This window comes from Protobothrops mucrosquamatus, unplaced genomic scaffold, assembly GCF_001527695.2.
Source record: "Protobothrops mucrosquamatus isolate PMUCROS unplaced genomic scaffold, P.Mucros_1.0 scaffold6, whole genome shotgun sequence".
NCBI lineage: Eukaryota > Metazoa > Chordata > Lepidosauria > Squamata > Viperidae > Protobothrops > Protobothrops mucrosquamatus.
The window spans coordinates 2,296,632-2,313,079 of record NW_015386393.1 but is presented as its reverse complement, the minus strand read 5'-3'; positions in this window follow the sequence as shown (position 1 = coordinate 2,313,079).

Below are 16,448 nucleotides of genomic sequence, written 5' to 3'. Positions count from 1 at the left end.
TGTTATGCTGGTATAGTGTAGGTTTTTATTTGCTAACTTAAGGTTGGGTGGAAAGTACTGCAACTCAGCAGTGGGGAAAGGCCAAGAATTTGCAAGAGGTGCAGATACAACACTGGGCTAATTAAGGCAGCAAGCTGTCCCATCCTACTTTAATTGTTTTTGTGTTCTATGTTCTTGAGTCTCTTCCTTGTGGTTGATGATTGCGTGCTTGTTTCCTCCAGGAAGATTGTAAGTGAAGATCAAAGTACTGGCAAATCATGTTTGGAGTGTCATTATTATGATTATTTAAAGTATTGGCATCTTCAGTAGTTAGCAGAGAAAATTTGATCTAGCATTGGAGTTCCACACAGTCATATAAACTGACCAGAGAAACTGAAGGAAAGAATAGTGGCAGGAAGTAGGGTAAAATGACCTGAACTTTAAAGAGTAAGTAAATTGTATTCCTCTACTCTGAATGTTACAATCCAGGCCTCTGGATGTAGACTCTTTGGCAGAAATATTTTTCCATTACATGTATGATACGACACCCTGGAAACAGGATCTTGATGTTGTTAAAGAAAACTTCAATCCAGTCCAGTAGGAATACTGGATTGAGAACAATTGAAAATAAGTAGGGAGTACCTGCAAAATATGTCTTACAGTGTACTGCATAAAAGCAGTTCTTCTTTATTCAGCTGTGGCTTTCTTCTAACTTATCATTTAATTTTCTTTCCCACTTTTGGAGTTTTCTGCCAATAGCCAGTTGACCAAAAGTGTATCCAGTTTTCTGAAACTTGTTTTTGGGGTCCTCTTTTTACATTCTTTTCCTCAATATGTTTTTGGGAGGGATCTAGCAATTCCTAAGATTGCTTGCCAGTACTGTAGATGGTGCAATTTTATCTGTGTAAGCAATAACACTTTGAGAAACTGAAAGCTGCGTAGGTCTTTCAATCGAAGATCATAGCTCTTCTCTTAGAGAGGAGGGGGGGTGCTGTTTATTTTACTTGTAAGTTGTCAACTCTGGGAAAGAGACACCTGCTAGGTCAATCTTGTTGTTTCCTGAATAAACATGAAATGTTTTTTTACACACAATTCAAAAGGATCGTGGTGTTATGTCCTTAACATTTATAAATAAAAATTACTGGCTGAGAATTAAAAAAAAGGTTCCTGAGGGGTGTTTTTGTTTTACTAAAGTCTGTACAGAGCATTTTGACATTTTGGAAAGTGTGCAGAAAGTTTTGAAGTAAGCCTGTGGGTAGGAAAGCTGGAACTGGGCAGAGGGAGGATGCAGCTTCATTAAGGAATACCTAACAAACCCAGAGATCTGCTTGTTTGAGGTATTTTTTTTGCATTACTCTGGTTTCAAAGTCCTTTTAATCAGTTGTAATCTTTATGTGAACTCTTAAACATGACAGAAAATTCTGGTTAATGAAACTGGGCCCCATTCTTTGTTTTTTGCTCAAGAAACTTTGTTTTACTGGATGGTTCTCTAGTTTTACAACTGGATCCCTGAATCACATAATAGCCCTCTTTTCCTTCTCACCATTTGTCAGGGCTTGTTTGTTTTTGTAATGTTAATATAGATCCAATTTTGGCTTAGCTGAAGCATGTTGCGGTCCCAACAACACAACTGCTATCTTTCATAGCAACCATCTAGCTTTCTTCCAGACTCACTTTCCCCCAACTAGAGTGCCTCAGTTGTATACACTGGTTTCTTGTGATATATATTTGAAATTTCTCTGAAGTATATCAACCTTTCCTGACATTCCAGGTTGCTTCTTAATCTTTACAAACCCCCAGTAATTCCAGACATACCCCACATACATAAAGGCAGTGTTCTCTGTTGATTTTGTTTTGAAAGCCCATTCAAGATTTTGAAAACAGCAACATGTACTGTTTTGTACATATCTGGATAGATTTCTATTAAGGAAATGCACACATAATTTACATAGCCTGATGTTCATTATTCAATATGTAAAATACTTTGCAGGAACAGGAAGTCCTTCCTTCCTTCCTTCCTTCCTTCCTTCCTTCCTTCCTTCCTTCCTTCCTTCCTTCCTTCCACAGTGGTGTCCAAAACCTAAAAAGTGAAACTATCATCTGTCATCAAAATTTTGGTTTACCTAGTTTCTGTCTCTTAATTCTTCTGCTAATACTTTTCAAACTAGCAGCAGTCAGAATGGCATCTAACATGACTATGTTTTTTTTCTGGATTAGTGCTATAACCATTGGGGAAACCCATCCTCCAAAAATGCCTTTTGGTATGATGGGATTAGAGTTTTCAGGTGGACAGACAGGGTCGGTAGCCAGTAAAATATTCTTTAATAGTCATAACTAAACTTTTCACATGTTCTTCTGTCTTTTTAACAAATGAGGAATTCATAAAAGAAACTGTTACAGTATTTTATAAATCATATTTTTCTTCTCTGCATCAATGTTGTGTTTGAAGACATCTCTTGTGCAGTAAAATCTCTGAGATTTATGGAGGGTTACTTTTAAAGAGTTACTTCTTACAACTTCTGTATAAAAATCTGACAACAGAAAACTTCTGAACTTTTTGTTTATGTGTATTTGTCATTGTCCTACAAACTATTACGAGGAGAGACTTTCTGTTAATCTTAGAACTAACTAAAGTAAACTTTGTGGCTACAGCATTGTAACTCACACATTCAGCCTGACAAAACAGTTCTGGGGAATTGAAAGGTTGGCTCATTTTTATTATTTGGTAATGGATAATAATAGTACTTGCCTGAAAAAAACTTGGAATATTTCTTATAATCTCACCTCACTGACGTATGGGGTCTTTTGTGTGTGTCCATCAGTTCTATGTATCTGTTAGACCTGTGATGTATTTGGTTTATATCTGTTTTAATATGCTGTGCACCGCCCTGAGTCCTACGGGAGAAGGGCGGTATATAAATTAAATTATTATTATTATTATTATTATTATTATTATTATTATTATTATTATTATTATTATTATTATTATCTTGCATTGTTGAGACAAGGCAGCGACAGAAGTTGCAGTAATTTATTAGAGCAAATAGTTTGTGGGGTGATGGGAAAGAGTTGTGCTTGTTGAGTTGGTGCTATTTTTTTCAAAACACATCTAGAGATATAAATGCTGCTTTTTCTGACCCAGAGCCAAATATTTTTTTTATAATCCACACGGCAGCAATTAACCTTTAAAAAACATTGTGATGGTGTCATTTGCTAGCCAGGATAGGAATGAGGGCTGCTTGTCTCCAGGCTCTGTCTACTAGAGGCAAACATGGCAAAGCATGCATCTCTTCTGACCACCTGCTGTTGCTGCAAGCATTTCAGAACAGGAAAATTAATGTTATAGCCACAGTACGGCGATATTTTTATTGGAGCCAACAAAAAGGATCAAAGAAGTGGGCAAGTGAAGTTTATGCTTGGATATTGAAACCCCAGAATCCACCACTTTTAACAGCCTGAAGCTGGAGCAGGGAAATGTTAGGTAGTTTTAATTGGATTAAACAATATAGCTACATTCAGAAAATTGTTACACAGCAAAGTGGAACAGCAGTTTTATAAACTGGCATTAAGAGGAATTGCCTCTTCCTGCTCTACATGCAGCCTAATCCAGACCTTGATCTATTTCATGTCTTTGGAGCACTGTGTACAGTAAACATCTGGCAATTCATTCCACTGTTGTTCCCACTTAAGAAACATGGAAGACAAATCACCTGGTTTTTTTTAAAGGTGTTTTAAAACCAAAAATTAGAGACTCTTTGAAGTATGGTGCTGGAGAAGACTCCTGCGAGTCCCCTGGACTGCAAGGCGATCAAACCGGTCAGTCCTAGAGGAGATCAACCCCGACTGCTCTTTAGAAGGCCAGATCCTGAAGTTGAAACTCAAGTACTTTGGCCACCTAATGAGAAGGAAGGACTCACTGGAGAAGAGCCTAATGCTGGGAAAGATGGAGGGCAAGAGAAGACGGGGACGACAGAGAATGAGGTGGCTGGATGGAGTCACTGAAGCAGTAGGCGTGAGCTTAAATGGACTCCAGAAGATGGTAGAAGACAGGAAGACCTGGAGGAACATTGTCCATGGGGTCGCGATGGGTCGGACATGACTTCGCAACTAACAACAACAACAAATCTTGAAGTATAATAGCAGTTCAATATTTTGTACTATGGAGCAGTGGGTTCACTTTCTTTCAATAATAGAGCAACATGTAAGTCCCAAAAACAGTGTTTAATAAATGAGAAAAAGAGGGGCAGGTTTATTGTAATAGAAAATGTTGTGAATTAGAGGCAACTTCATGTACTACATTCTTTGGCATGTGTGATTTTCTGAGTACATACTTTGTGTCTCTGAAAAATGGGGACGTCAGTTGTATGACTTTCTGTTGCAATAATATTTATTTATTTAGATTAGATGATTAGTTTAGTTTAGATTAATATCCCAACCTTCCTTCAGTAGGTCAAGCAGGTATACAGTACTCCTTCCTCTCATTTTTCTCTGTCATGATGATCTTATGAGATAGGTTGGGCTGAAGGAGAATGTTATTAAAGTTATCCATTGAATTTCTGTTGTGGAGGGTGGTCTCCACTACCAATCCAACAGATTAACTGAAATAACACATTGGTCAGTCTTTTAAGATCTATGGACTGCTCTCTTGTGTATGTAATAATAGAGAAGTTTTCCTTACTTGGGAAGGCTATTTAATATTAAAAGACATTTCTTTTATTCACAAATACTCTAGTTTTATCACCTGTGAGACTGGTACTATGATTTCTCTTGTAAAAATATGTTCAGCTTCCCTGCCAGTTATTGAATTGGAAAACTGGTGTGTGTGTGTGTGTGTGTGTGTGTGTGTGTGAAAGAGAGAGAGAGAGAGAGAGAGAGAGAGAGAGAGAGAGAGAGAGAGAGAGAGAGAGAGAGGAATTCCTAGCCTAGTCCATCTTCTGCAGCAATTTTGTTCAGAAAAAATCATGATTTTAGAAAATGTGCCTTAAAATGAAATAAAAGTTAAGTTTCATGAAAATATGAGAAGTTATAGTTGCAGCAAAGGAATCAAATATTGGATACAATAAACAGAATTTGGAAGTTGTTGCTCAAAAAGAGGTCTAAGAGTCATCAATAACTTATATGGAAGATTTAAGTATACTTCTTGAACATATTTTCCAATACCAGGAGTCAGTATGGCATAATAGGGAACTGCCCCACCCTTCTTTCTATCAGTATTACACAACCAGCTGCATTAGATCTTTCCTTACGTTGAATACTTTAATAGAGCTATTGCACCAATCCTGCTTCTTCCTCTCCACACATGTTTTTGTGTTGAGTTACTTGCTTTCCTGGAAGCGCAGGAAAACCTCTCTTGGTCTGTTAATCTGCTTGACCTCTTATACAAAACCAACAAACCAAACAAACAAGCTATCTGGATTTTTATTTTTATAAATATATAATTGAATGGAGACTCAGAACAACATAATAACAGAACGACAGAGTTGGAAGGGACCTTAGAGGTCTTCTAGGCCAACCCCCTGCTCAGGCAGGAAGCCATATGCCATTTCAGACAAATGGTTGACAAATGCTTGGCCCAGAACCATTTTAACTGTCCAATACTGCAGTTCAAAGCTAGGAATTCATCACTGTACAGAGTATAAAACACTGTCCCATTTGTAGGAGAGTCACTTGTCTTCCAGTAAGGTGACCAACCGTCCTCCTTTAGGGAGGACAGTCCTCCTTTTGTAAGTTCTGTCCTCCCTCGAAAAGTGTCCTCCTACATGTCCTCCTTTTCGATATTTGAAGACTAATCTGCAGGGCTTTTTTTTTCTCATAGAACGCTCAGAATGGCGTTCCGGCACCTTTTTTTGATGGGTTTTTTTTTTCAACTTTTGCATGAGCTGTGCTACTCCCCCTATTGGCTTTCGAAAGCCAATAGGAATTGCTGTTGAGCGCGCCAAATTGCTGCTGAGCGCGGCCGGCAAACTTTGCACATGCAAGTTGTCTGCAGCGAAGGTTGAATTGGCAGGGACTTTGCACCCCTCCCTGCTACCCAACTACACCATCTCGTAGTTAATCCCGAAGATACCTGGAGGAGACTGGAGCGGTGACACCACGGTAAGTTTCTCTTGATCTTCGGCCCTCCTAGGGCAATAATGGTTGCAGGCGCAAGAGGCAAGGGCCGCGGGGCTGCTGCGGGTGGGGGTGTGAGCGGCGGCGGCAGCCGGCCGCCCCCCGTGCTGTGGGAGCCGCGGGGCCCGCTCTACACGGGGCTGCGCAGGGTGGGCGGTGGTGCTGGTGGGGCGGCTGCAGGCGGGGTGTGTTGACGGTGGGCTGCCCCCCGGGGCCGGAGCCGGCACGGCTGGTGCTTTGGGAGCTGTGGGGCCCACTCTGCATTTATCATATTATAGTTTATCCTGTATTATTGTTGCAATGAATAAAATGTTTCTTTTATTTACGATATTCTTTTCTTCAATTTATTTGTGTCCTCCTTTTCATTATAAAAAAGTTGGTCACCTTACTTCCAGGCTTTATAGTACCAGTTGCATTTGCAGAGCATTTTTAAATGCAGAACCCGGGATCATGGTTGGAAAGCGTTTGGTGAGTGAGAACGGGGCTAAAGCATTTAGGTTGATGCTAGTGAAGACTTGTCACATGCAAGAATTGCACTCAAGGCCAAGAAATTACGTCCACAACTTGGATAATTTAGTTTCCACAGCAACTGTTAACTTTGACGGGTGGTGGGTGGTGGAGGATGGACGGCCCAGACATTGTTTCCATATACAATAAATAAAGCAAGAGAAAAAGACAAGGGGGGATTTTTCCCTTATAGAGATGCAGCCTACAGTTCCTATCACAGCAGTGCTTGATTAGAACAGTACGTACGGAGTCATCATTCTGCCTGTGGATTTTATCCAAAGTAAGCTGTTTCAAGCAAATCGAAAACTTTCAAACTCTATTTATTTATTTTTTTGCTTTTTTTGCTATTGAGCTTTCCCACTCCTGTCAGAACTTATGTATTATTGTCACAATGCAACGTGGCTTTAACTACATTTCTCCTCCTCTACACACACACACACACATGCACTCAGATTTTAAAGCAGGAATCACTTTTTTCCAGATTGTATTAGTCAGAAAGCCTGTCAAGAGGGCTGCTTTTTCCTTCTCTTGTGTGTGGAAGGGGTTAAGTATCTGTTTGCTTTGTGCAAAGATAGAAAAATGTGTTGAATGGCTTCCTACCCCAAGCAGCCAATGTATTGGCTAAGGGTGAGGGCGGTTCTGTTGTCAGAAGCATTTCCTGACCTGGATTTCTAAGGATCTGGAGTTTTAAAATGTTCTGTTTTCTTGTTTGCAGTCCAGACGAGTCTAGTTGCTCTCTTGTCCAGGCTGGTCATGGTTTATCTGCTTCTCTGACTTTGTCACTCTTTCCTTATCCAGAATCATGGTATTTAAACAAAAATAGGCTTAAATTGAGTAATGATATTGTTAAGAAAATTTCCCGAAAGCTTTTCTTTCCTGAGCAGGACCCCTGAATCTTTGACCAAATGGCCTAATGCTTGAATAGTTAAATAAATAAAATTCCATCAGCATGGGCCAAAATAATCCCAGTTTAAGGATTACCAGAAAGTAATGCTGCTGAGAGTAAAGAGTAAAAGGCTGAATGATCTTGGCTAAGTGCTCCCGTGTGCACGCAGGTGTTTTCTAAATTATTGTTCCTACTATAGCACTTTGCCGTGTATCAAATTCATTCCAGTCTGATGTTCACTAGCACTATGGGTGGAACTAGGGAAAACCTGCAGTATAAAGTTCTGAAATGTAGGAATGCGTTGCAATTTAGGAATCCTTCATAATATGCCTACTTAAACTTTTGTCTATTTGATCCATATTTCTCTCATTTGAGGAAGATGTGGCTGTGTGAGCAACCATAGATTTAATCAAGATCACGTGAAGTGTTAATACCACTTTACAATGCCTTGGTAAGGCCACACTTGGAATACTGCATCCAGTTTTGGTCACCACGATGTAAAAAAGATGTTGAGACTCTAGAAAGAGTACAGAGAAGAGCAACAAAGATGATTAGGGGACTGGAGGCTAAAACATATAAGGAAGAGCTGCTGGAATTGGGTATGTCTAGTTTAATGAAGAGAAGGACGAGGGGGGACATTATAGCAGTCTTCCAATATCTCAGGGGCTGCCACAAAGAAGAGGGAGTCAAGCTATTTTCCAAGGCGCCTGAAGGCAGGACAAGAAGCAATGGATGGAAACTAATCAAGGAGAGAAGCAACCTAGAACTAAGGAGAAACTTCCTGACAGTTATAACAATTAATCAGTGGAACAACCTGCCTCCAGAAGTGGTGAATGCTCCAACACTGGAAGTTTTTAAGAAGGGACTGGACAGCCATTTGTCTGAAATGGTATAGGGCAGGGGTAGGCAACCTTGGCTCTTTTATGACTCGTGGACTTCAATTCCCAGAATTCCTGAGCCAGCCATGCTGGCTCAGGAATTCTGGGAGTTGAAGTCCACGAGTCATAAAAGAGCCAAGGTTGCCTACCCCTGGTATAGGGTTTCCTGCCTGAGCAGGGAGTTGGACTCGATGACCTCCAAGGTCCCTTCCAACTTTATTATTACTATTATTATTTATTATTATTATTATTATTATTATTATTATTATTATTATTATTATCATCATCATCATCATCATCATCATCATCATCATCATCATCATCATCAGAGCTTCACCTCTTCTTCATTCAATGTAGGCATGATTTTTTCAAGCATATAGATGGATATAACAATTTGTGGGGATGGAGGAATGCACCCTTGTCCTGCTAATATATCTCTGATCATCTTTGTGATTTCTGTGTACTTTAACAAGGAGAGATTGTGTCTGTGCAAGTAGGACTGCACAGGCACTGCTCAAGACATTGGCTCTAGGTATCTGGAATTTTGAATGTAAAGTAAGTTTCCCCAAGCTACACTTTATCCACTGACCTACAACATGAGTACAATAGAAGATATCACACTGTCTTCTAAGAAAATGAGACTATGTATCCTCACATCTAAATATGGGAGTGTTATCAAATACTTGGAGTTGCTTTCATGCACTGATTATTTGTGAATTCGTTTTGGCAGTTCTGAGTTTTCCAAGTGATTGATTATGTGCCATCAAGTTCTTATTGACTTTTAATGACCATGTGGATAGATTTTTTTCTGTCTTTCACATCTTCCAGTGATGCCCCATTGCCATTGTAACTTCCACAGTGAGCAAAGTCTTTGCATAATGTGTCCAAAATAGGATAATTTAAGCCTCCTGCATCAAATGAAAACCTCTGCATTGATTTGTTCTAGGATCCATTTGTTTTCCTGGCTCTCCATGAACTTCTCAGAAGTCTTCTCCAATATTAAAGTCCAAAAGCATCAGTATTCTTCCTTTGCTGCTTCTTTAAACACCAGCCTTTGCTTCCATAGACTATTCTTCTAGTATCACTTAGATATTTTTTAGTAATAGCTGGAAGAATTCTTCACATTAACTGAAAGGCATAAAAATCCTGTTCAGCTTGCTATTCTAGTCACTGTTCTGATTTCAGGCAGACTGCAGAAAAATTGTCCTTACTTGGGGGAGAGATCTCTATAAAATGGACATCAAAGATGATCAGGGGACTGGAGGGTAAAATATATAAAGAACAGTTGCTGGAATTGGGTATATCTAGTTTAATGAAGAGAAGGACGAGGGGGGACATGATAGCAGTGTTCCAGTATCTCAGGGGTTGCCACAAAGAAGAGGGAGTCAAGCTATTCTCCAAAGCACCTGAAGGCAGGACAGGAAGCAACGGATGGAAACTAATCAAGGAGAGAAGCAACCTAGAACTAAGGAGAAACTTCCTGACAGTTAGAACAATTAACCAGTGGAACAACCTGCCTCCAGAAGTTGTGAATGCTCCAACACTGGATTTTTTAAAGAAGAGATTGGATAATCATTTGTCTGAAATGATACAGGGTTTCCTACCTGAGCAAGGGTTGGACTAGAATACCTCCAAGGTTCCTTCCAGCTCTACTCTACTCTACTCTACTCTACTCTACTCTACTCTACTCTACTCTACTCTACTCTACTCTACTCTACTCTACTCACACTGAATATTTACAGTTGACTAAAATTGGAACTGTATTGGCCAATGGAACTATATTGTTTCCATGGACAGCCTTCAAGTGCATTGTACCTGTTTATAATTCTATGAATCTCTCTGCATTGTTCCTGTTCTGGAATACTAAGAAATTGATGCTTGTCCAGCACTGCCATTCCTTTGTTTTTCACACAAGGTGGAGGAGATAGCAAACCAAGACTTCATTAGATGTTCCATGTTGCACAAGTAAAACAGAAAGCTTTTTAGTGTTTAACTCTTTTTGATTTTGTGGTATATCTTGGTAAGCTTGATTTCCAAGACTGTGCTGCGAATGTCTTTACGTACTTTTGGGATGTTGGGTGGTTACTGTCTTGCCTTCTTAAATCTTTCCCAGAGTTTGATTACTTTTTGCTGCACTATGCAATCTCTATATCCTCCATTTTAAAGCCATCTCTGCTTAAGTTAAAGCTAAAGCTGAATTTTGTTTGGTGGAGTAGATAGGGGTGGCTACAAAATAATGTCTTTCTCCAGCTATTGACACAAACTCTTATTATCTGTCTGTTTATTTATTTATTTATTTTAAATGTTATGTACTGCCCAGTTTCCAAGACTCAGGATTACTTTAAATAATTTCCCCCTATCCAGTCGTTATTTGGATATGCTGGAATTGCAGCTTCCCAAATTCTCAGCTAAGATGGCCAGAGAGCTGGCTGGAAATTCTGGGAAGGGCACAATTTTGAGAGTACAAAGCTGGGGAAAGGCTGTTTCAAAGCAAGGCAATTCCTGTTGAAAAGTGGTCTTTCCTGTTGTTGTTGTTTTTATCTTTGCTGCTGAATAAAGAAGACAAAGGTGGTTGTGCTGGATCAATAAGTTCAGTTAACTTGCATTGTTACTAATAGCAGTCAGCCCGTATTCTTTGAAAGAATTCAGAGAAGGAAGACATGCAGGAACCATCTATTTCCTATTTGTCTCCATGAATAATCAAGGATAGACTTCTTCTAGATATAGAAGTTCTATCTTTCTAAGTAGACAGCATCTGCCTAGATTTTGGAAGTATATGAGGTGCCTTTGCTTAATATGGGTATCTGCTAGCCCCTTCTAATCATAAACAGCCAACTGAACTTTATAACTCTATTTAAATATCCAGAGAAGAATGCTATTGGTGTGCTTCTTTAAACCTCAGAGATGGTATTTTGTATTGCTCTGAAAATATTCTTATATGTGGTTTCTCTCTCTCTCTCTTGTACTTCCAAACCAACAGTTGCAACAAACATAATAAGAAAGTACAAGGAAATTGCTTATTACTCTCACAGGGCTGGAAAATAAATCAATTAAGCTCTTGTTGTTTATAGACTACTGTCACTTTCCAGGCTGAGTCATTTTGCAGTCATAACTTCTCTGACTTTTCATGACTCTTTCTTGGGACTGTAGGAACAGAATATTGGAATGAAAACTGTATTCCACTTTTCATTAGTTAACTCTATTAGTGGTTTGAACTACCACAAATATATTTCAGGCTATATGATCCTATCAAGATAACAGTAAAAAAAGAGAAGGTGCTAGAAAACAAACATTTTGTTTTTGTCAATATACATTTGTGAATTTGTTTTTGCATTATAATTGACGTATCATAGAAGAAGTGAGAAACTCAATGCCCTTCCTGTTCTCAAAAGCTTTTCTGTTTCTTAAAAAGCACCCGTGGTTTCAAAAGATCTATTTTTAAGCCGTGTGAGGCTGTGGATCCAGAAGCTTGTGGCTGTGAGATACATATTTTGATCAAAATCTGCCTATTGGCTTTAGATATCCAGTAGTTTTTGATCTAAAACAGGTCTCTTTTGTGGCCCTGAGCTTACTGTATGTTGCCTCTGCACTTCTGGAGAGTAGCAACTATATTGATATTTTCTAATGGTTATCCCCCAGCCACTTCCTGATTATCATTTTGCTCAACTAAGGACATTTCAGAGCTAGATATTACTTAGCTATTTCAGTTCCTTATTTTGTCTGTATACCTTATCCAGCCTTGCCCATAGGACTTGCTATTCGTTAGGAAGTAGAGCAGAGGTCTCTAACCTTTCTGGGCTCGAGGACTGGAGGGAAGGAGAGCAGCTTCAAAATTGGTGTGTGCACACAGGGCCATGCACACTGGTGTGGCACTAGCAGCCCCATTTGCACATGCGGCATACACTGGAACCATGCACATGCACGAACAGCTGTGCACCCCCCACGGCGGCTAGCGGGGCATGCGCAAATGGGCTGCGTACACCCACCCCGCGCTAGCATCCCCATTCGCGCCCACACACATGCTCAAATAGGGCTGCAGGCACTAGCGTGAGTGGAGGGAATGCGCACCGACACGTGCGTGCACCGGGCAGCCGTTTTAACGGCCCACGGGCCAAGAGCCCATGGCCCGCTCCTGGGCCGTGGACCATAGGTTGGGGACCCCTGCAGTAGAGCCTTCTGACAATGAACTGGCATAGAGAGCTGAGCAGCATGTGATTCCTTTCTAGCATGGTGGGGAGGCGGCTCCATAGCCATTTAGCAAAGAGGCAGACACCAGCTTTTCTATGAACTGATTCTGTCCTTCCTCTGAAGTCTACAGTTCTACTTGGGTTTGTTCTGATGTCCTCCTTAGTAATGTTGAAGGAAAAGTCTTCATCCTGGTTCATCCAAGCCGGGGATAAATAAACAACATGGCGACTGCTTTAGAAAGAAGGTTGCAGTTTATTGAAGAGCCAGAAAGATGGTTCTTGCAGGAAAGACCAAGAAAAGAAGGGCTGAGCACATGGGTAGTAGGTTTTTATACCCTCTCTAGCCTTTTGTTTGGAATAGTTTCCTGTTCCTGTGGCATGAACTTTGAGGCTATTTCCTGTGTCACGTATTCTGACCTGAGTCTAGGTGTGCCTCTCTGGTATTCTTGATGGTGATGGGTTAGTCCTATTATGTCCCATCTCAGGAGGGGTATGCAGATTTTAGGTATCTTTGTCTTCTTGATCTCCTAGCTGGGGCCTTTCTGATGGTTTACATCTGCATTTGTATAGGGTTGGCTTCTGCTTCGGAGAGAGAGACTTGGGGGCAGGGTTGGTTTCTGCTTTTTAAAATCCTTTTGAGGAAATATATTTTTCTGCCCTTTTAATATTTCCTTCTCTGGGGAGCTGACTTCCCACAGTAATATGTTGATTATAAAAAAATGGGTAAACAGAAGGGAGGCATACCATTTCTCTAAGAAACAAGTACATTAAACTATGTACATTACCATTCCACCCCCTCCATACCTGTATCACCAGCTTTTCTGTGCTGAAAGAATTAAACTTGAGTAAACAAAATTAAGGTCGTGCCAGTCTAGATACTAAAAGGCAGGTTCCAAAACTGATATTAGTGTATTTGAGTGGACTCATAATAAAAGTATAACATGCATCAAAAGAAGGAGGTTCTATGGGAAGGGGCTGGTGGAATGAAGGTAGATTTTTTGGGAGAAACAAAAAAATTATAAATTAAGAATGGATGGTGAATGGTGTGGGGTCAAAAATTAAATGTTCATGTTTGTATTTGGACTGAATTGAAACAAATGGAATTTGGTCTTGTGACAATAAGATGCCACATTGCAAAACTTTAAATAAAACTAGATGTTTAGACTTGGGATCTTGGGATCTACCACATGGTCCCATGGCATCAATATGCCCAAGGATACCTCTTTTGCTGCTTGCCAAATATCATGTCGACTTGACTTTTTATATTTTTAAAATATAATTTTTTAAATATGTTTATTATGCTTACAGCCATGGTGGCGCAGTAGTTAGAGTGCAGTACTGCAGGCTAATTCTGCTGACTGCTATCTGCCAGCAGTTTGGCAGTTTGAGTCTCACCGGCTCAAGGTAGATCCATCCTTCCATCCATCCGAGGTCGGTAAAATGAGGACCCAGATTGTTGGGGGCAATGTGCTGACTCTGTAAACCACTTAGAGGGGGCTGTAAAGCACTGAGAAGTGAGAACAATCAACCAATGGAACAGACTGTCTTCAGAAGTTGTTGGTGCTTCATCACTGGAGGCTTTCAAGAAGAGACTGGACTGCCATCTGACAGAAATGGTGTAGAGACTCCTGCTTGGGCTGGGGATTGGACTAGATCAGGGACCAGTACTGGGCCGTGGCATGCCAGCAGCCAGGCTGCACAAACAAGCAAAGCCCCATCTGCAGGATGCAGACAACACACAAAACCATGCACCCTTCCGGTCCGTGGAAAAACCTCTCTCCACGGAACCGGTCCCTGGTGCCCAAAAGGTTGGGGACCTCTGGACTAGATGACCTACAAGGTCCTTTCCAGTTCTGTTATTCTAGTCTGGTCTGGTCTAAGTGCTATTGCTATTTGAAAAATAGGAATCCACCTTGCTGTAAAGAATCAGCCTTTTGTATCATCATGATTTAAAGAATGCCTCTTGTCTTTAGCTAGGATTCCTAAGCTTTCTTAGAAAATAAAAATGGCAAGTGATGCAGCCCACTGTGTTCACTGGAAATGCACTTTACTGTTTAGAAAAAGGGTAAAGGTAAGCAGAAGTAATAAAATCAATCTGCTGGATTGTGGGAGTGGCAATTGACATTCTGGTAAATAGTCATAAAGTACTCATTTGTGGAGGAACACTCGTGTGTCTGGTATACTTTGATGAAGCAATAAAGGCAGTTTTCTTTGAGGTGAGGAGCATCTCCTTCTAAAAATGCCTAGTAATCATCTCTCTTTGTTTCTCTTCTCCAGTGTGTCCTCCCACATGCAAGTCTCAGGGCTGTACCCCAACCGGCAAGTGCTGCCATACAGAGTGCCTTGGCAACTGCCTTGAGCCCAACAATCCACGGAAGTGTGTGGCGTGCCGGAATTTCTTTTTGGATGGCAAGTGTATAGAAACATGTCCACCTAATTACTATCGCTACAAAGGCTGGCGGTGTGTGACTTTTGACTTCTGTCAGGAGCTGCACAATAAATGTAAGATGGCCCGCAAGTCTGAATGCCCTGTTATCCACAATGGCGAATGCGTCTCTGATTGCCCTTCCGGTTACATCTTGAACTCTACCAAGTGAGTTCTTCTTTTTTATCTTCTCTTCTTATTGCTGTGTAGAGATAGCTGGGTTTTGAGAGGTATATCAGGATTAGTAGCAAATAAATTACAAATGAGAAATAAAGAAGGGGGGGGAAATAGCATTTTGTGCCAAGAAATAACAAAGAAACGTGCAATCCAAAATATTGGGAAATTTTCAGATTTGTAGTGCTGTCATAGTTCCCAATAAGAATAGAAATGCTCTTTTTTCTCCCAGTAACATTAAAGTCAAGAGTAAAGCTAAATCATGAATACTTATTCTCTAAGTATAACTCAAATATATTCTGCACACTATCCTAGTCATTTTAGATTAGACAGTATTGATTGGAAATCTGTTTAATGTATGCATATATTATTTAAAAGCAACTTAGTACTTCTGTAGTTTATGGAATTGGATGAAATGCTAAGTATATATGCACATATATATGCTCATATTTGTGCTGTCTTCCAAATACGTGGAAAACATTCCTTGGTTTTCCACGTAGTTGGAATTTGCCTCCTTCCAGCTCATCATAAATTTTGTAAAGAGACGGGGCGTTGTCTTGCCTGAACGCCTTTTCTCAGCACGGAGATGGAGAATGGATTTTCTGATTGATTAGTTCAATGTTGGCGAACCTTTTAGAGACCGAGTGCCCAAACTGGAACTCAAAACCCACTTATGTATCGTCGGGTGCCGGGTGGGTGTGGCTCGTTGGGTGGGTGTGGCCTGTTGGGTGGGCGTGGCTGCAGTGGTAACGGCAGACTGGATGGGACTAAAAGGTTCAATCAATCAATTCCAACTTTGCGAGATCTTTTTTTTCCCCCGCGAGAAGTTGAAATTGATTGATTGATTGAATCTTTTTTTTTTTGGGGCACACGGTGGTGGAGGCCTAAAGCGAAAAGGTTTTATAAAACCCAGCTGAAGGCCTAGGACTGGGGTGACAGCGCGCGTGCCCACAGAGAGGGCTCTGCGTGCCACCTGTGGCACGCGTGCCATAGGTTCGCCACCACGGCATTAGTTCTTCTTACGTTGTAAAGAGGGAAAAAAATGAAGAGCAACGTAACCACAGGGAAGAGGAAATGGACAATTTGGAGCATTCTCAATAAAAAAAATAGATAATTGGCAATTCAATTGTTTATCACAGGAGAGCTTGTTTCTATTTCTATTTTATTTCTATTTTGATTCTTAATTTTAAACTGCTCAGAGTTGTATGAAGATTGTGTAGCCTATAAAATAAACAAATAGTAAATCAGATATTTTTCTGAATATTAGTATTAATTGTAATATTTTTCAGTTCATTTCATTC